The 22,759-nt window shown below is 32.3% G+C and overlaps 1 protein-coding gene across 1 annotated transcript in view; it reads left to right on the plus strand.

Moving 5' to 3' along the window:
- Window positions 1–2,245: 2,245 nt before the first annotated feature.
- Window positions 2,246–22,759, plus strand: part of LOC133334969 (dual oxidase) — a 35,199-nt gene continuing 14,685 nt past the window's right edge. The window contains exon 1 of the mRNA XM_061543279.1: window positions 2,246–2,341. The gene's annotated coding sequence lies outside the window, so the exon portion shown is untranslated. The remainder of the gene's footprint in view (window positions 2,342–22,759) is intronic.

A 22,759-nucleotide genomic window follows, 5' to 3' on the forward strand; every position in this document is an offset into this window, starting at 1 on the left:
CACTTCTATTATGATATGAAAAATATGATTGGAATGTTAGGTCGCATTTATCTGAAACGCCCACAACATTATGTTGAAAAATCAGAGCACAAAATTTGTAGGCTGTCGGATTTTAAAACATTTTAATGAAACTGTACATTTAAAATATCGTTCTTTAAATTGTAGTAGTAGTTTACAACATAAAATGGTGTCTGGTGTACATAATTTACTAAATTCATCGAGTCATAATTTCACTGCATCGATGAGCCTTACCCCTTGTACAAGTATGACGATAAAACACCATGCTATAACATTGAAAAGTACGAGCGATAAAAAGGTTAACAAACATATATTTTCCGTCCAAACCAGGACTAACGGCCAGAAAGGTTCTGCTATATATCTGGTGGGACTGGAAAGGGATTATTTATTATGAGTTGCTTCCATATGATCAAACGATAAGTTCTGATCACTACTGTCAACAACTGGACCGTTTGAAAATAGCAATTGACCAGAAACGGCCAGAATTGGCCAACAGGAGAGGTGTCGCGTTGCACCTAGGCCACATATAATTACAGTTACCCGCCAGAAACTTCGGGAGCTTGGTTGGGAAGTTTTAAGGCATCCGCCATACAGTCCGGACTTGGCACCAAGTGATTATCATCTTTTTCTTGCATTGCTAAATTTCTTTAATGATAAAAAAGGAGGATTGTAAAAATCGACTACTATAAGTTTTTTGTAAATGGAGAGCAGGACTTCTATGAGAAATTCATTATGAAGTTACCTTTAAAATGGCAACAAATCATACAACATAACGGTGCATATTGGGCCCAAATTGGACATTCCAAAGCCAGTTAAATAAAGTCCTATAGTTCATATAAAAATCAATGATTTCTTTTTCCTATAACCTAACCCAAACATTGAGCTTCTTTTTTAATCCAGCTTTGTATAAATGGTTTAAAACAGTTTTATGGCCGATTTTTAGCTCCTGAACGATGTTACGACTGCTAGCATGCCGGTCAACTTCGATCATTTCTCCAATTTTTGTCGACATGTTCATAACGGATTTCTTATATACATATATATATATATATATATTTGGTTTATTTACTCTTCAAACAATAAGTTTGACAGTCTATGAAAACTTTTAATTCGCCTCCTGGCGAATTGTAATTGTAATATATAATGTATATCTCGTTATACATTTTTAACAATTTTAGTAGAATAAATTTTTATTAAGGGGGACCTCCCCCATTCTCGATTTTAAATTTTTAAAGCCTGTATCCTAGTTCATACGATAGCTATACATTCCCAGAGAAAGGTGTCAAAATTTGGCACCGATTCGCCATTGTAAAAGCTCTGCTTCGAGAAAAATGCGTTTAAAGTTTGAGAATCACTCTTGCCGTCACTTGATGCTGACTCAATAAATCGACTATATCTTCAAGAGTTTCTGAGATTTTCACTTGAAAAGGAATCGAATTAAACTAAAAACTAAATTAAATGTTTTGACACCGAGAATAGCCCCCCTATTCTCCCCTTAAAAAATAAAGCTTCTACTCGATTACTTTTTAATAATAGTATTTTTGGGGAATATTCAACATTCGCCATGCCACTAAATTCGGTTATTTTATATTAAAATAAATCGTACATGTATTATTTAATTTTGTATTATTATACAATCTATTAAATATAAAAGCAACAACAACGTTTTATCTACAAATTCCGGTAAGGTGACTATCACAGAATATTAATTACCTTGTGACGAAAGCGGCAACAGAAAGAACGCTTAATTTTGGCAGTATTTTAACTATTAACTAAAACAAAAATTAAAACTAAATAAAGAAGCAGCAGCAACAACAACAGCTATCACTTTCAATACCTCTTGGCTGATATGAATCACTAAAGAAGCGATACCATATTTAAACTATTTCGTATAAAAACAAAACTATGAAAAAATCCAAAATCCAAATTAAATTTATACAATAATCATTTTCTTTGTTTTTTTATTGTTTACTTTTCAGATTCAAAATGTTGTGATACCAAAAAAAAATATTTTAAAGAAAAATTCAACGACCTCAGCTTATTTTTGTTTAACGAAAAAAAAAAAAATAAAATAAATAATAAAATTCATATCCATGCTCGTGTGAAACAAAATAAAAGTGATAATAGTATTTGTAATTTTAAGTTATATCCACGAATGTGTTTCATTAAATCCCCAAACGCCTAATATTTGCAATCCAGCACGATATGTTCTGCAACAGTAACAACAGATCGCAAAGTCAATTATATGGCAAGGCGTTCTCTCTTAAAGTGTGGTTAAGTTTAGCTGTAATACTTTTAGTTTTGTTGGATGTCAATTGTTATGGTAAGTATTTGCAATTTTTTTTCAAAATAAAAAAAAATACCCATAAAAAGATTATTTTATTCTCTGCTTTAGATTAATGGCTAACAAATAATTACCATCAAATTATTTATTTTCACAAAGTCAAGTTTGCCAAAAATACGAAAACGTAACATTTAAACATTCAAGTGTTATTCGCAAATAAAAATGTACTTCTTTGTCGCACTTTTTCAAAAAAGGCAAAACCAATCCAAAACGACCACCATAGTAATGCCTAACTCTCAAAATTTGACTCAAATAGACCATAATTGGTTCATAAATCCAATTAGTTTCAGTTTCTGTTGATTCTTTTATATGGGTTTGTTTTCCTTTTTTTTAACTTGCAGCTATGCTCAAAGCCAACTTCAAACATTCGCTATTCTCTTGCCGATACGAATGATTTTTTTTTTCTTGGTTCACTCATAACGAATTGAAATTATCTTTGCAGTCCGGTTCGCGTCATAATGCAAAGATTGATCGATCGATCGTTTGATCGATCCTAACCGAATTGAATATGCAGTCGGTTTTTCGTTTTTTATTCGTTCGTTGCCAATTAACAATTACAAATAATGAACAATTCGTCGTTGGCGTACAAAACTAACAAAAAACAGTTCAACAAAAAATCCATCGAAATGAAAAATGCGTTTTTTGTACGATCATTACTTTTAATTAAAACAAATAATTTAGTTTATGTTGTTCTAGCAGCTCCATGTTGGGGCTTTAAAGTTGAACTCACTGCCGAATAGGTTAAAACGACATTTTAATTAAATTCTTTGCAAAGAAACTTTATTTGTTGCGGACAATGGCGTAGTTAATCTATTTTCATGGGGCTAGATGCTGTAATATACGGTAAATTTCAAAAGCTATAGGAAAGTTAAAAAAACACATGCAATTCTAAAAAATTTATGAATTTGAATGAATGTATGGTCTAAATAATTCAATTTTTGACGATTATTTCATGTAAATGTTTACCGCGACAGCGCACTGTGGTCGATTTTAAGGCGGCCAACAATATTTTTGGACCCTAATGGCTTAAAAAAATGTATTAATTTAACAAAATAAATAAGAACAAGTGAAAAAGCGTTAAGTTCGGCCGGGCCGAACTTTGGATACCCTCCACCATAGTTATACTGACATGCAGTGAAAATATAGGGAACATACCAAAAAGTGGGCATATACCGATAATTCTACAAACCGATTTATGTAAACCATTATGTACACCAAATTCAAACTACAGCAATTTTTATGGGGATTTTTCCTAAAATCTGTAAGATCCAAAAAGTGTACTGATACTGATAACGCATGGTAGAATATAAAATCCCTAAACTAATGTAATTTAGATTACAAAGTTATATGAGGCTATACCTACAGGGGGACCAATATTGATTACATAGTGTAGGAAATAGTGAATATTTGGGAATATCATTATATGAGTGCTATCCCCATTTAATGGCCTGTATATGCCGATTTTGAAGCCAATATTTTAATTGTTTATCTCAATTCTTTCCTTCAGGAGGTATCACTATGTTGAGGAGATGCCTAAATATCTGCCGATTTAATTCATTATCGTCATGTTTGAGTTTTTTTTTATCACAATATCTTTAAAAGGCGGAATACTTACAACAGATGGCTAAATAGTATTTGTAGGGTAAAAATTGACTATTCCCCGTAACGACTACCCAACCGCAACACACCGGACAAATCAGATAACTATTTTAATATATATGAGGACTACCCCTAAAAAGGGGTGAATATTAATATTTTTGGTGGGGATATTTGTTACCATATACGACTACAAAATACCAAATTTCAGCGAATTCGGTTGAAAAACTCGCTGAAGAACCTTAAAATATCGAAAATTGGGAATACCATTATGTGGGGGCTACCCGAAAAAATTGACCTATATTCATAATTTTTTGTGGAGATATTTGCGTTTTTTTTTTCTTTCTTCAGCAGCCTCTTCTGACAATTGACCGATTGGCATATAATGGTCGTCTCATGTAATAGTAATTTATGCATTGTTGGAGCCATGAGATGCCAGTCTTATAATTCCACTATGCGGCGTTGAAGGCATATTCTTTGAATTTGGGTGTATGTATTTATTTTGTGTCCACTTAAATCGAATTTTATATTCTTTGCCATCATTGAATGATAATTCTTTGCCATCATTGATATTACCTAAATTGGCTTAAGGCATGTCCACCAACAGCCCAGTTTCTAAGAATCTTTCTTCGGTTTTTTATTTCCTTTCTGCTTCTAATGCTTTCCCTCCCCTTCGTTCTATCCAAAAATGATTTGCCCGGACAACCCGGTTAATTAAAGTGTTTTACAGCAACTTCTGGTTGTTTTTCATAAAAACGTCTCCAGATTTATGAGCTTTAAGGCATCTCTGTTTAAATTCGTGTTTATTGAAGGAACATTTATGCTTAAGACTCTTTTTCTTTCCACAGTGTCTCCACAAGACTATATCAAGTGGTTTTCTGTTTACTATACCTATAATTCAATATTTTTGTCTACCTAGTACTCAGAATTTTGGACCTTTGGCGGCTTAATTACTCAATATCTATCTATGTGCAGCGTCTCAAATGATCCATCCGCTTAATACAGTTTTGTCATACTCTTTCTACTTCCATAATCTGTATCAAACATTATCTTTTTATACCCTTCACCTCACTGAGGTATAATATTGGTTCGATGTAGACAAAATTTTGCACAGAGTACTGAAATAGGTCCTGATTGATGTATGCAAACTTTTGTTTGAATCGGTTCAGATTAAGATATAGTTCCCATATATTGTTTCGTCCGATTTTATGTAAATGAAGCACCATACCGCCAATATTTGTCCGATTGAGTCAAAATTCTTCAGTGCGTACTGAATTAGGTGCTGAATACAAATTTGTGGGTATTTACTATATTGGGTAGTGGGTATAAACTCATTAACTGGCGAAACATTTTACATAGGCGGCCAAAATGTGGTTCACATGTTTTTAATGTCAAAACTAATACTGGTATGGAAAATGGGGTCTCTGGTCCATGTTAGATTTAGCCTCCATATTACCGTACCTTCCGATTTTAGGTAATTTTTCTATTAGCCACATTTAAAAATCAAATTGACTGTAATTTGGCACAGATCGCACAAATGATTGACATTCAATTTTACATAAATTTCAGTATTTCTCACTCTCATTTCAATGGTCCTGCAATGCTATGTCAATTATATTTACCAGATTTTGTATATATGACCATCTATTGTATGTTCCCAAAGTGGTGAAGGGTATCATATAGTCGGCTCCGCCCGACTTTTGAAATTTTTTGGCCAATCTTCATTCTGAAATCGACAATTCTGTATATTAACGTACACAATGAGCCAAATCGTACACAATGAGCCTTCTTTCACCAGTTATATTTTGGAAGGCTTTAATCCGTTCCGTCAAATTTCTTGATGTTCGACGATTTTTCTGGTGAAAAAAATCGCTGATTTCAGCCTATCTATTAGAGCTTACATTGTCATAGTCCATAATGAACCACAAACAATCCAACGTATTAATTTGTTCAAGTGTAACAGTTGTCACATGACTTTTGCCCAAGAAACAGCCGACCAATTACTAAAAAGTTGTCCATGAACAACTTTCGCTGGATTGTCACGCCTTCGAAAATACACACGGTCGATTGCTATTTATTTTTAGGTTTATACGCATATATTCATAACTCGTGACGTATTATGTATTTTAAACAATTCGGATCGTATCTTTCCTATATCAAAATGTGTGGTATCTAAACAGAACAAACCTTTTTCACGGCCAGGTGCTCATGCAATATCAAAATATTTGGTGGGTTCATCGGTGCACTCTTGTCGGGATATTTAATTCACATCGAAAGTTGTGAAAAATAATCGAACGAAAATTGTAATCGGTTAATTAAATTTTTTTTGTAAAATTGATTTTTCAAGTAAATACAACACGATCACCACTATATGTATTCGAAACTAAACGAATTTATCCGTCCACCTTAAACTGGAGTGTACATATAGTCAAGTACGAAGCAATATAAACGGTGGGTCCGACCATTAGATACCATACACAACTACTACTGTTCTCTAAGATTCTATCTTGTCCGATTAGAGATCAACGGCTCCTCTGTGGCATGTTTTACGATTCATGTTTTCCCGGAGTAAATACTAGATTTAAATGTTATTTTAAAGAAAAATCTATATTGGTCATTCATTATTATGACAACCATTCAAATTAGTTGGATGCATCGCTTTCCCCATTGAAAATTTTTGATCTTCGGCTTACAACTGTGACGTCTAGAGCGACTAGATAACCAGAAAAAACGTTTTCGGATCATTTCATCACCGAAATATAATCTGATCATTATCGAAAATTATATGCATCGACTATTATCGAAACCGCATGAAAAATTAGTAGCCACCAGCCTTACATTTTCGTCCTATAGAGTGGTAATGTAATACCTGTAAGTATTTAAGTGTGACTCCCACATCCGAGTAATAAAACAATAGCATTGGTATCAATTTATAATTTATGAGTGGTTGACACATCTTGGATATACTATTAACATCTCGAGTCTATGTCGTTCAGGAGTAAATATATACGGCATAGAATACAAAGATTGTCGCTAAATATTGACCAATTATCCGTGTAAACGATGTTCCGGTCATACTCGTAATAGTGACCTCTACAGCAACCAAAAAAAAAAATAAATAAATAAAGTTTTGGTCCATATACTTTTGAAATATTCACATAGATTGGTACTACAACTAAGATATTTAATATTGATTGTGAACTCCCAACCGAAGGTTCTGAAATTTTCCATTTGAGGGTAATAAACTTATATAGGTATAGATCCATGTGTTTGACATATACCTCATGTAAAAGCCCCGATTCTTGTTTATCTTAAGTTATGTTTTAAAAAACCAGTTCCATTAATATAAATCTCTATATTCTATACACTGTTAGAATATATATATATATATAACCCTTTGAATATTATCCGATCACTAGGTTGACAACTTTTCAAGACTATTTCATCATGATGAAAATGTGAACGTTTTTATAATTCCTCGCCCTCGATCTTTCAAAAGATTCCATAAATACAAAATAAAGATTCCAAAAATATAAATCGATCATCACCAACAACAGCAGGTATCATCCTTACAAAATTTGCACAATATTTGGTTGTACTGAAAGATCAGTGCGTTATAAACATAGTTGTGCAGCGAAGCCACAAATATTTTTTAGGGTAGAAATCCTATATTGACAATCCGAAATAACCGTATCCCCATCATTCGGTATTTTAGGCACATTTTTAAACTGTATTATCTCTAATAATATTCACGTTTTGGATTTGAAGACTGATTTGATGCTATTGTATGAATTTGTTGAGGTAAAATTTCTTCAGTAAAACGAATGAGGAATCTTTTTAAACCTCGACAAAATTGTTAAAATTGTGTAAAAATGCGAACGGACTATCCGATTTTAACCAAATTATGTACAACCTATTATCTTTACTAAGTCCAAATCTAGTCCGAAGATGGACACATGGATGGCCTTCTTCCTGCGGTACCTACCGCACAAAGGGTCAACATGTTCAATATTTATAACTCCAATATCAGGCGAATGGTATGTGTGATTTGAAACGAAATATTTTGAATATTCAAAATAAAAATGGAAAAAAATGAATGAGTTATATTTTTATCGCTTCCACATCATTCCTCTAATTGGACCATTGCCACTTATATGTGTAACACATAAGGAAATGCTGGAAATTGTGAGTTATTCCATGAAGAAGGATTTGCTTTCTCAAACTTTCCCAGCAGGCAGATTGAGTAAATTGATTACGGTAGGACATTTAATAAAAAAACAATTTCGAATTGTATGCGTACCGCAGTTTCCAGTTTCCTCTTTATTTTTTAAAAACTAATTTCGAAGAAATTTTGTAAAGTTTTGAACCTTAAATCATGACTTTGGTTTTGTCTCACAGAGTTACAATATCACGAGGACGAACATAACGTCGTTTATACTTGTTTATATTAGATTATTTTTGTTGAAGCAATTCTTACTTTGTGGAAAAAATTAGAGATTGGTATCACTAACAAATTAGATTAAAAAGTTGGAATTGACTCAAAACGATACATGTACAAAATGTAACTAATTTTAGAAACGAAGAGGATTTACTCTTTGCTTCAAAATATTTCCCATGCAATGATAATAAATATTAATATATTTCCTACTTATTATGAAATATCGAGAAATTAATCAATTTGAATATCGATCCACTGCACAGCTAATGTAATAATTAAACATTCAAATATAAATGGAGTTAGTGTAATGAAAGTGATGTATATTTACAAAACAAAGCTACCACAACAACAAAATAACAATAATCGCCTGTAACAGATATTTCCTACTTCGATTATCTGTAATGGATTTGAATAGAAAATCATGTATAAACAATTACTTAACACAAATTGTTTGAATAGTTTAATGATGATATTTCTCTCCAGGTGTCAACATCTTAAAATTGTATACAACTGTGGAACAATTGGAAATTACAAATATATAAATAAAATATTCAGAATATTTCGCCTAGGCCAACTATATTTTAGAATTAAATAGCACGAATATGTCTATGTGACATTTTATAACGAATTGGTTGTCCAAATAGAAGAATTAAATTCCAATACTGAAGCTAGAAATAACAAATACTCAATCCATCTCATTTGCGACACTGTATTTATATTAATTCGTAACATCATTAGTCGATAGTTGTTTCAGCGTGTTCGTGTTTTACTTTTTCATGTCCATAATTAAAATACGTAATATAAAGGTTTACTATTTATGTCGTTCCATTGGTAATCTTTCGAAATACTAATCTGTGTTCTCCATAAATTTTTCGTAAAGATCTGAGTAAATTTGAACTATGTTCAATGATCGGTCCTTATGAATGAATACAATGAATCTTCTCTTGAAGAAGATTTGTAATATCTACACCACCATTTGGTATTTTTAAAGTCTGGATCAAGTGCCACTTTTCCAGCGGTAATAATCTATATGGATCCTCAGAGTACAACCAACAGTTCATTTTGTTGTTATTTTTATGTGAAGGGTATACATATTTCTGCCATGCCGAACAAATCACTATTCTCTCAAAAGTTACTTGTTCCTGCTGTCAGTTTTTTGTTGTTTTGTTTTTTTTTTTTTTTTTTTTGCAAAAAGTTTTTGCTTCAATAATTATTTTAAGTCAACGACTGACTGAAACAATGAATGAATGACCAAATAGATATCTATGTTGTCGATGCGGGTCTTGGTCGGAACATATGAAATTCAGCTAATGAACACTGAATGCTTCCTCAATTTGTGGCAAATACAGTTCAAGTGAAGCAAGAGTGATGCCCCCAGCTCAATTCGGCCAATTTTAAATAATTAATTGCATATTTTTTGTTGTTGTTGTTGTTTCTAACACCAATCAGTCAGTCATGCATGAACGGAAGCGGTAAATATTGATATTTAAAAATAAAATACACTTGACGTCATGAATATGAAAAATATGGGTTGGGCCAAAAGTGTGGTGAGCTGTGTTAGCAGCAGTAGTTTACTAGTTAAATTCTATGTTTTGATAACTGTGAGTTGTGATTGAATTTAATAGCTCTACTTACTGGCATGTTAAAATTAGAAAGTGATTCTAGAATTAGCATAATTAATAAAAAAAAATATCAATCAAATCAAACAGCATTTTGCAAAAGTAGGCCTTTAACATTTCCATTTTGAAATATAAAAGCTCTGATTCCAAATAGAGGTTTCGAATTTTCATCTAAACTTTTCTCCAGGTTTGTTCTGTGTACCAATACCATGATGAGATCAAAGAAGTAAAAACCTCGAAAATAGGGAATATGTACATTCCCTTTTGACATATAATTTTACATTACATAATTCTATGGAAACTTGATCCAGATTTGAATTGGATATAGAAGCTGAGTCTGTTTACTCGATATTTGGAAACAAATTTTATCAATAATACTGGATTTTGCTTGCTTACTCCAAAGTCCAGTAAAAGAAAGCCTTAAGAGAGAGTTAGTTTGACAGTTCTATGCTGTACTTATCAAATTTGAAATGAATAAATTGGCTGTCAAAGTCAGCTCCTCTTTTGTTCCTAATGTATTTTTTCTATCTTCTACAATGGGATGTTAGATCAATTTTTTGGGAGTACTGGCGCTCGGTGATGTCCATGTGTATGTATGGATCTTCTTGTGCCCGAAGTTGAAACGACCAATGACCAGATGGAATGTTTGACACAATTCTATGAGTCGTTTACTGTTGTTTTTAACACTGTTGTTTACTGTTGTTTCCACATCCATACTTTCCGATTGTTGACAGGTGTTCCTCTTTATTTAGCGATAAGGTAACCCATGATAATTTTGATACCTCCTCTCCCAATTGCATTGGACGTGGATGTTAATTGTGCATAGAATTCTTCTTTCGTTGTTGCACAGTACTATAAAAATTTTCTGCTAGACATTTTCAATTCCAAACATCCTAGAAGTCGTTGAAATATTGAAAGTGCAATAATAATGTTAATTATTTTTTATTAATGTCAAAAATGTTTAAAGTTAAAACTGATCAGTGATATTAGCAGTGATATCTAAATTCCTTTTTTACCACTGATAGTACTCTTACAATACTAAAAGAAAGTATTAAGGGTAAATTTAAAAAGAATAATTGACCATCCATTGTCCATAATAATTGTCCATCTTCACAATAATACAATGGTAACAGAAGAAGTTGACTCATAGACTCCATCTTATGGTTTAATGTAGGTTTCTAAAAAAATTACGATTTTCAAAGCTTGGATCTAATCAGACATTGCAATATCTTGAAATAGGATTGCATCCAACATTTTACAAACATGGTTAAAATATTAGGTTTTGCAAAGTTTAGTTCAAATAGGATAGACTGTTCGCATGATTTTATAAAATTAATTTTCAGCAACATTCTGACCATTCTGTGTGGGAGGTACCAAATAAATATTATCATGTGCAATGTTTGGATGAATTTTCGATATTCCGTTCGTTTCATATGAGCCAATGGGTCTTATCTTCGGTCTTGATCTAGGCTTGGTAGAAATATTTGGTTGTGCAAAGTTTGGTTCAAATCGAATATTCCGATCGCATGATATTAAAAAATAAATTTTCAACAAAATGTCGACCATTTTGTGGGGGAAGAAATATTACGATGTTCAAAGTTTGGATAAAATCGGTTACTCCCTTCAAGAGATATCGTGCGCACCAGACGACAGACAGCCGGACGGACATTTCAAAATTGACTCCAAATTGTGTGTAAAAGATTTGATTTAAAACCAATATTTCGATTGAGTGGTTTATACTAAAGAAATCCTCTTCTTGACTAATTTTTATTTTGTCATTTCGGATGCAAAATAAATTGGTGAATTGATCTTTTACACATTTTTTCCATCTTATGACATTCTTGTTGTGAAATATCTATTTTTATGAGATATTTACAAACTACATATCCATAATATTATGTCAATAAAATGATTTCAAAATTATTCTTTCATTTCCATTCAATAATAATTTTACGTAAGACACCGACCACCTGTTTTGTATGCGGACACATTCTCATATGCAGAATCGGATATCTTTTAAGATTCATAGCAATTATCATTAAATTGTACAAACGTGTTTGTTGTTAAAATAAATTCACATTTTTAATGACAAATTCCATTCCGTCAACGTTTAATCGAAAGAAATTTATAAATTGTTCTTAGTTAAATTAAACAAACATATGTACGAGTATCTATGTCATATTTTGTTTAACTAAAAGTAGTACCTTCAAGATATAGGAACGGTTGTATGTAAGTTCATGGAATTAAAATGTACGGGTTTCATTTTATGTAAAATATGAAATCTGAACATTTTATTAGGCGGTTCCTACTGTTTGAGAAAGTATTCTTGTTTTTATTACATTTTTATTTACGCTGTTTTAAATACTTAATTAGATACCACTGTGTATATTTAATTAGATACCACTGTAAACAGGTGTAGTAAGTTGAAAACTAAATTAGTTTTGTAAGTTCTTATAAAATGTTCCACACAAAAAATAGGTTGCTATTTTAAATTGTAGACTAATACATTTTAGAACAAGTTATCTGAAATCAATGGTGCTCTTTCTTTTGCAGAATATTTTGCATATACAAATTTTTGTATATGTATTTTTATTTATTGTATATTGTCTGATTTTTACTAGACAATTCTTATATAGAACATGGGAGATCTGAGGCTATGGTATCCATTGCATACCTCCCTCTATCAGCAATTCTTGATTTGTCTAGTGTAATTTATAAATCTATTTTACGGATTTTCCAAAAACCATCTTATTTTCAAAATCGTCCTTCATTTCAAATTCGTTGTATCGTAGCGTTGAAAATCATTCAATCAAGCTTCATTGAACTCTTTTATGTACATAAATACATATCTAGATTATGGAAAATCCAATAAAATAACAAAACGAAATTCAGAAGAAGAGACTGTTTTAGGTCTTCAGCAAAAAAAGTCGTCATAAAAAACGACAGAAGCTGATAGTCGTCAAGCTACAACTTGTTTTGCTAATGATATTAAGAATGTGATGCAAAAAATAAAGCAAAAGAACAAAAAACCCGCAATTACTTTTTCGGTACCATCTGGAGCGTAGATCATTCACTTCAACATCAACATTTGCTGGCATTTACTTTTGAATCCAATGATCTGTGACAATGTACAGTGTATTACAAAAAATATACTGAATAAATATTTTGAGAGATATTTCAAATTAGATTGCTTTATATTTATTATGTGTTCGAAGTTACTGAAAACTTAAACAGATTAAACTAGTATCAAATTATCCAATAAACAAAGAACATTATGTACCTTTCACTAATTTAGAACCACTTTGGTGCGGATAAATGCTTCAAAATACCCAAAATTGTCTGGAACACTTATATGAGGTTGGAAACTACGTTGCGTGCGAAACAAATACATAAAATGATAAGGGATATTCCGTGACGTCGAAACATTTTATGAGAGGTGGTACAGTTACAGTTAAAAAATCTGTTTTTTGCAAAATAGTCAGGCTTAATCCCAGTTTGTTGTTTTTATAAAAAACAACTATTTATTAGTGGGGAATGTATGGCTTTGTCCGCCGAGGGGTAAGGCAGGGAAGACTATAGTTTCGGATCTCGCCACTGATCCTTGTCACAAGAGACATTTGGGTTTGAAAGGTTTTTTGTAAAGAAGCTGTTAATAGCGTCTGGGGAGAATATCCCAACAAAAAAACTAAGGGAACTGATGAGGATCAGTGGCGAGATCCGAAACTATAGTAGTCCCTGCCTTACCCCTCGGCGGAAAAACAAAATACAAATGGTATCCCAAATAACCCGCCAAACACTACTGTTTAAAAATCTATCTAAGTCCTTAGCATTCCCTAAAACAGTAATGAGGTCTATATGAGTACTATGTCAAAATATGGACAAAAAGGTCATGGCGAAATTGGTTCCACTGTATAATACAAATTTGCATACAAGATGCATTAACAGCCACATCAGTTGTACCTTTTACCTGGAACGAGGTAGGCCTATTTTCCCTATAAGTTCTAGTCCACTAAATATGACATTTTATTACCTGAGGATAAATAAAAACGCCCAATTAATTGTCTGTAAACGCTACGGTTATTAAAATTAGCGATTCAACATACAACATGATAACAATGATTGCATTATATGTTGGATGAGCGCAAACCTTTTTTTCTTTTTTATGGTCAGGTCCCGTCCACACCCTCTAATATTTAATATAGAATCCCATGTAGAAATTAACCAGTGGTCAGAGCAGTAGTCGAACGGGGTTCTATATTCTATTCTGAGTCTGAAAATATTTCGCGAAATTTGCACCCTCTTGACAGCTCTCTTGGCACCTCCACTTTCTAACCCTGGTAAATTTCTTGTTTTCCCGAAGTGAATATTTACGCCATAAAATAAAAATTTGGTTTCTTTAGATTTCAGTTGATTTGACCCTCGGAATATTGACCGAGCCGTTTTAAGTATTTGGTCAGATCCCCTTCACCGTGTAAAATATGTCGTGTTCTGCATATAATAATGACCTTTAGAGCGACTAGAAAATCTGATAAAAATAAAGTGTTCGGTTCATTGTACCCCCTAAATATCATTCCAACATCACCGAAAATTAAAGTTGACTTCCTTGACCGTAACATGCAAAATTTCAAAGCGATTAGCGCTACATTTCCGCCCTCTAGTGGGGTAATAGTAATACTAAACAATATCATAACACATAGACAACTTGAAATATTTACGTATAACTCCCACATCCGAGTACATATAACAATATAATTGGTATCACTTTAAAGGCCAACCACTCCTCTTCAGGTGTGGTTGGGTGTATATATTTACTTCCTTTCAGGAGTAAATAAATACGCCCCATAATACAATTTTTATCATTTTTCACACAAAAGTGGGTCCATTTGACCCGCTAAATATGGCCGTTCTAGTAGATGAATTTTCAGGAAGAAGATTATATATTATCGAAAACGTAAAAAAGATTGCTAATCGCGGGTACCCATATGACAGATATAAACATTTCACCGGAAAATAGGTTTTTTAGAAATTTGATTGCACAAAATTTCCAATTTTGGATGAGTATTACTCTGAAAATTAATTCTTGGAAATTCAAGATTGCGCATTAAAACTAGAAGAGAAATAAAAAAAAAATATTTAAATTTTCTCATATACTTTAATTATTCCGGAGTTATAAAGGGGTGAACCAAATTTGCAATATTGCCCATATACATTCTTGATCAGCGTAAAATTAAAATTGAAATTATCTGCAGGCAGGTCAGGTTCGAAGATGAGCCCCTAATTTTCGGTTTTTTGTAATTTAGTGCAATTTGTTACTTTAGATTCTAGTTGGTTACAAACTCTTCCCCCTAAAAAGTATACATACAGTTCCACTTTTTCGGGTAGCCCCTATATAACAGTGCCCCCAACAAATCTCCCCACCAAAAATTATTAATATTCGGCTCCTTTTGGGTGTAGTCTCCATATAACGCCCTTCATTATACTAAATGTTTTGTTCGTATTCCACCACAGTATGGCGCATATTCTGTACTCGAAATTGTAAGATTTTACACTACAAATAATGGAATTCTAAGACGATTCTGTTGTAATCATTCTACTAAATCAATTCGGGAGATATCGATATTAAAAACTAAAATCTCAAGTTCGAGAATGAATCATATTGGAACGCATTTATGCCTATAGCCCCTATATAATGATACGGTTGAAGATATACGAAGTTCGGCAAGGTCGATCTTAACGCGTTTACTTGTTTAAATTTACAACAAAATAATTAAAACTATTTGTAAAAAAACTATTAGTAAAGTTTTTATAAGTTACAGAATAGGCCAACAGGTGTTTATTGATCTAAATTCTTTACATTTAATCTGCTTTTGTAGATTCCTCGTTCGTTAGTATACACAGCTCTATTTGAAATTTAGCTAATCCTAGGAAGTTTGATATTACAAATATCGTATTTTACATAGGAGGTTATTGTAGATATATAATACCTATGTCAAAAATATATATTTTGACGTAACCTCCACATTAGGGTCACGCTTCATTTTCGGAATTTTTATGGTTTTAGTCGCTCTTTCTAACCAGTGAACCGTATATAACATTCAAGGTTCTTGAAGAGTAAATACGATTTTTTTTCGGAAATTGTTCTATATAGATCTATGTTTTTTACGTATATAGTGAAAACCATATTTGCAGAAAAGAAAATTGAATCTTCAAGTACGTAGCCCAGGCATTCTGAAAATAAGTGATTGTAAATAGGCGTTTAATTTTTTCACAGCATAAATAACCTACTAGCACACTATGTAATAAAATGTCGGTTATTTCATCCAACATCATGGCATAACTATACAAGGTAGTTTCATGTAGTCACATGTTTCTAATTTTTTTTTTAAAATTAGCTTTTTACAACATTCAGATTTCAAAATTTAAACGGAAATATCTTCCTTCGAAAAGTACACAAATCTTGTGTCCAGTGGCAAATATGTTTTAATCATTTATATTTATTAATATTTTTAAGTTCCTTGCCTATAAAAGCTATAAATATAAATGGCATCATTCTTAGATAAATCTTGAGAACAATGTGGTGCTTTAGAAAAATATATATATTTTTTAATTTATTGAAAATTTGCAGATCCCCATGCGTAACATTTTCTGGAGATAATTTTTCATTTTATTTGAAATGGTCCTGATTTATATTAGGCGAGTTTACTTGCGGCAATTTTTATCGTTCTCTTTTGAACATGCTACATTCGTCTATACAAGGCAATTCGATTTCAAAATATTTCTTTTTGTTTTTGACATTTTGTGACAATGTTCTGTATTGGTATTTCAAATTACTGACACTACAAACAAAATACACAAAACGAATTGCCAGTAAATTTCCGGTACGAGCAATTTTTTTCAATTTCTATTCCCCTTGCCCCTCTCTCCTTCAAACAAAGACTTGCCGCAATTAAACTCGCCTAATATAAATTGGGACTTGATATAAAAATTCCATCTTAAGAAGGGTTGCCATTATCAATTTCTCAAATGAGACTACCTTGTATAGTTATGCCATGATCCAACATATATTGAAATTATGAAGTTCTCTATGTCGAATTCTAAATATTGGAGTATTAATATTCGAGGGTGTTATATATATCGTTTGTCGGGTTTTGATCAGTTTATATTCGTATAAGTTTATTTCATATAACAATCTACTCGACACTATGTTTATAAAAATAGTTGTCTTGTTGGGTACATTTTAAAAGTATAATTTCTGGAACCAAGTTCATGCAAGAATATTCTATTAAATGTTGTATTTTCAACCGCCGAATACTGAATGGAGTCTAGTGTTATTTCATTATATTTTCTTCTAGTCTAGTGTTATTTCATTATATTTTCTTCTTAAATCTACGTTAAATACATGGTTGTATTTTACTGATCATGGGTATTTTGTATTTACAATAGGCTTATTCGGAAATTATTTGTAATAGGCTGGTCCCTACATATAACGAAATTGTGCTCGATTTTTACTTCATAAAGTTTTACCATTTTCAAATCAAACGTAATTAGTCGTAATTTATTCGAATTCGTTCTTTTCGATTTTTACTGAAAAAGACTGCATTATCTGTTGTTGTTATCTGCTGCGATTACATTGAAAACCAAAAAAAATTATATTTTATTTAATATGTGTAGGTAGTTTATACATCATATGCACATAGTAACAGAAATAATGTATGTAATACTTTTTATACGAAAATGTGAAGACACTTAACTGAGCTGACCAGATGTTTTTAGTGTCAGATAAAAATAATATCGTTTATTATAGACTACCGGTTACAATTTGTCAATAATTGAATAGCAACAGCATTTAATAACAATAATCAATGATAAAATCATTTCAATTATTGTGAAATTGAATGACAATGTTAGTTATTTTTAAAAATGTTATAAATACACCATAACGATTAATCGGCAAATTTAAGCATACTTAATCCAGTATAAAGGCTAAATTCAGTGTATATGAAGAAATTTTACTTGATTTAAATTTATTATTTTGTGAATTTCTGCATAATTGTTGGTTTTAAATATATGGATATATAACTGCGAATCCTGTGTCAATAAACTATGTTTTTCATTTCTCTGGAAAATATTCTCAAAATATCACTTATGAATACTATAGATATTACAATGTTATCGATCCTACAATATATGGATTGGATTATAAGCTGGTGGTTATTTGGACATTGTTGACGTTTGTTATGGAAGTTTTTCGCAACAACAACGTGCCGAATGAAGCAAACAGCAATACCAAACGAACAAAAATACCAACATCTGTTGAGTATTTTATTTTATTTCTTTTTTTTCAATCAAACATCATGTCGGAATGAAGAATGACTGGACTTGAAATGATGACTATGCTAGTTTTGGGAATTCCGTGATATACCTCATGTAGTTGTTGTCATTGTCTATAACACCATCATCGGCCTTTAAGTCATTATAGGTAGCAACGATGACGACGACCACATTCACTCGCTTGTAGCCAACGGCTGTGACAAAACAAACGTCATTCTTATGGCCATGTTAGTGTGGATTTTTTCAATAGTTGCTAAGAGTTTTGTATATTTATTTTAGGCAAACAACAATTGATTCTCTTTGCAGATCACTAAACTTTATACGTTGGCGAATTAAGACATTTTATTGGGCAGTAGCTTGGGTGGCCGTAAAATTTTTGAAGTGAATGAAATATTCTTGCTGGTGTACTTAAAACATTCAAAACGCCTCCGTCCTAAAGCAGTGTGAAATACTGATGGCAGAACAAATAGGGCAGTGGAGAATGGTGAATGGATTCTTATTTTTAGCATAGTAGTACCACACCAATGTATCAAGATTCCCAGGGTTGAATATATTATTCAACTGAATGTCAATGAACGCAGTAACAGTAGTAATTGTCATTGATTTTTGATGCATTTGGCGCAAAGTTCTTCAATTTTATCAGAAAACAAATGCCTGTGGTGAGCTTTCCCAGGCCAAATCCCATATTTTTACGTCACCGATTTATAATTTATATACGGGATTGGATAGAAAACATATTGAAACTGAGAATACAACATATGAAGTCACAACATAGAAAGGTGTATGCGTGTGAAGACCCTTAAAATTAAAATGTTCACCATTTGTAAAAATACCAAATTTTGAACATTTCTATAAAAAAAATTCTATTACACGGAAAATATAACAGAATATTCATTGTTTGTTTTTTTGGGTAGGTTGGATTGCTATGTCATCGGCATTTTTCCTCAAGTACTAAATTAAAGTAAAATTCCAAATTTAGTGGACAAGAACTTCTAGGGAATAATGTGAAACATGTCAATGAGGGGATTTCTGAATTTTATGAATGAAATTCATAAAACTTTGAATACTGGTTTCTTGTCAGAGAGTGAGAGGGAGAGAAAATATCTTCGGAGTATGTGTGTTTGATGGTATCTGTATTTAGCATTTATATCAAAATAATTTTGAAAATACATATGCGAATTTTGTAAGGGTAAAACTGTGTGAAATACAGAAACAATGGAATGCAAAACTGGTCACAATCGAGTGAGTGAAAAGTCGACGGTTGTTAGCAACAGAAACAGTAGTGAAATAAACGGGGACAAAAATAACAAACACCATGTAAGGGGAGAGGCGGAGAACGATACCATTACAAAACACACAGTCGAACAATGAATGGTGGTTATTGTGGAGGAATACATTTCTTTTTGTCAAAAAATAAATAGAGAGGACAAATTAAAGTAGAACGAATTATGAAAATCAGTTGTGATATTTATTAAATGTTTAAATTTTTGAAAAAATAGTGCTTTCTATTGATTATACAATTTTTTACTTGTATACAATAGGAGAAAATTACTATGCATGAAGTTTTAAAAATATTCAATAAAATTGTAATGTTTTTTTTTTTTTTTTTTTTTTTTGGCAATAAAACATGCCATTCTAGACCAAAGAACCTCGCCTATTTTTGAATTGCTTTCTCAGACCATTGTATCATCTGTTGGTTGGATCTCAATGCTCATGTTATTAGTTTTGTTTATGACCGTACCAAGGTATATAAAATCTTTGACTACCCCAAACCTGTACTTCTCAAGTTCTACAGTTGGTGTACCGAGTGTAATTTCAATTCACATTTCCATTTCGTATCACCTTTTCCAGTAGGTAGTTAAAAAGGTCCTCGTTCGGTATTGAATGCCTCTGAAGTCATTTTCGACTTTAACAGCTGAGCTTGTTATCCTGCATAGACATGGCTTTAAACACCTCTGAGCGGAATGGGCCACCGAATGCGGCTTTGTATTCGACGAATAGGTGGAATGTGTCGATGTGTTTTTGTGAGTCTTTTCTAGTATTTAGCACAGTGGTATGGTCCAATCGCACTTTATATGCGATGAGAAGGACTAATTTCTCTATAGTTGGCCAGGGCAGCTGTCATATGCCGTTTCTAGGCGCTCGTAAAATATGTTTTTGGTCTGTTCATATTTGTCTTCCGTTGGAGCATGGGCGCAAATGAGACAGATGAAGAAGAACGTCGCTTTTATACGGATTATAGCATCGGTCCCTATTTTTCGGTATTTTGGAAATATTTGGCATATTTTTCAACTGAATTAGATGCAATGTGTTATTCTGAGATCTTAGAGTGTAGCAAATATTCCTACCGGGGACTAGTATATAGAGTAGTCCCCGAATTTTAGTATTTTGTGCAGTTTCTGCACGTTTCTCAACCAAAACACCTGAGACGTTATAATGTATGGGTTTTAATGGGTAGAAAATCTTTAATAGACCCCATTCAACAGTACAAAGTTCATTTATTGGTGTTTGGTCTTTTTTAAAAAATATGACGGTATAAAAACACACACAAACTTATACGGTGATCCAAAATTTGCAAAAAATTCAAGGTTTGTTCTTTGACCTTGAATTCATCTGCATCTACTGAACCTAATTTATATTTTCAAATCAACCATGCTCATAATTTTTTTTTTCGAATAAAAAAGAAAAAATGCATTTTATTGGACTGTATTCAATTATATCTCCTCTAATACTGCTGGCACTGTGAAAAATAGAAGGTGTTCCCACATGAAGGGGCTAATGTTAGTAGGCGGATATTTGATCACATTACAAAAGGTACACAGATGGCTAATATACAAATTAGCCGACAGCAATACTGCGACATTTGATAGCATTCTCAATGTATGCACGATTTTCAAATATCCTTGGGCTAAATTCAAATATAACCAGATATCATGCAGTGGCGAGCATTTACATGACAGTTGACTTTGTCTGCTCCCAATTTTTTATTTCATTACGTTATTATTTTTTTGGTCACACCATCAAGCACTCACTACGCACTACACGCTTTTGCTAGTGTCTCTAATATGTCAATAGGCTTTTCAAAACCAAAACCAAAGAAACAGATAAGGTGACCACAGAAACACAAACGAGTTAATCTAACTCCCAAGCAAGTGCAATAAATTCTAAAATTGCAAAAAAATCGCAACAGAATAAAAAACGTCAACAACACTTCAATAAAATTTACATTTTCCAACAGAAAGTTCGAATAGCATTAATGCAGCAACTTTTGACTAAGTTGCTCCAAAATGTAGATCAATGATCAATATTGACCATGTCAACCCAGCAAACCTCTTACTGTGGTTGTGGGGAAGGGGTACAGTGGTGTAACATTTTGCTCACACCGCCTTGTTGTGAAATAAAATTCCCAATCGTTCGCAGTTTTTTTTGTGAGTTTGCCATTTGAATTATTTACTTTTCGTTGTCATTAATTTTAATGAATTTAATCGTCACCAAATGCGTAGTACAATTAAAAATTCATTTAATGACATGAACTCAAAATGCACCCCCTTTACTAAATATATGGAGAAAAACATTCGAATAGTTCGTTCGACAAATAACAAAAACCCAAACCAAACGTTACATGGAATTCTTAAAATTAGTAAATCAAACATAACAACATCAACAAACCTCTGTGGACATGTGTGTCACACATAAGCACGCGTTTTTCTAATGCATTCTCGTTGGTATATTCCTTTGAAAACTGTGTGACAATGTTGTGACTTTTAGCCAACTAACACAGTAGTTGACTTTGTTATAAAGGTAGTCTGAAGGAAAAACTTCAGAGTTACAGAATTGAAAAAAATCTCTAATACCAAATATGGGGGAACAGCTTTACGAAACATCCTAGGAGTAGTATCAAAGGGTGAGGGAAATTTCAAAGCTCTATCTTAAATATTGGGATCTGTACGTGATTTCAAGTGACAGACGGACATAAGCTTTTTACCCGCGTACTTTCCGATTAATATATATTTCGTTTTCCAGAAATTTACACAAATTACTTTTTCCTAAAAGGAAAAAAATTTAAGTAGATCATGTTACGCCTACACATTCTAATATTGTGACCTAATTTTTTAGTTGCGCTATGTTCCCTATCGAATTCCAAATAGAAATTATTAATCGATGAAGAAAAATATTAATTTCTGAACCAACGTATACGTCGCACGTTATAACTTTATATATTTATATCACTGTTCCTGGTGGGGTTCTATATATGTGTTATAATACACGGAAATCAATTTTAGTTAAATTCAATTCGGAAAGGTTCAATAAATATTTAAATTCTATGATTGCTTAGTGCGAATTTGGTCCTTACTCATTACATGTCGCATGATTTCAATTAAGCATAAATGCATATATTTTTTTTTTAACATA

Source organism: Musca vetustissima, unplaced genomic scaffold, assembly GCF_032173495.1.
Source record: "Musca vetustissima isolate MV318-11 ecotype Yass unplaced genomic scaffold, APGP_CSIRO_Mvet_v1 utg913, whole genome shotgun sequence".
NCBI classification, from domain to species: domain Eukaryota; kingdom Metazoa; phylum Arthropoda; class Insecta; order Diptera; family Muscidae; genus Musca; species Musca vetustissima.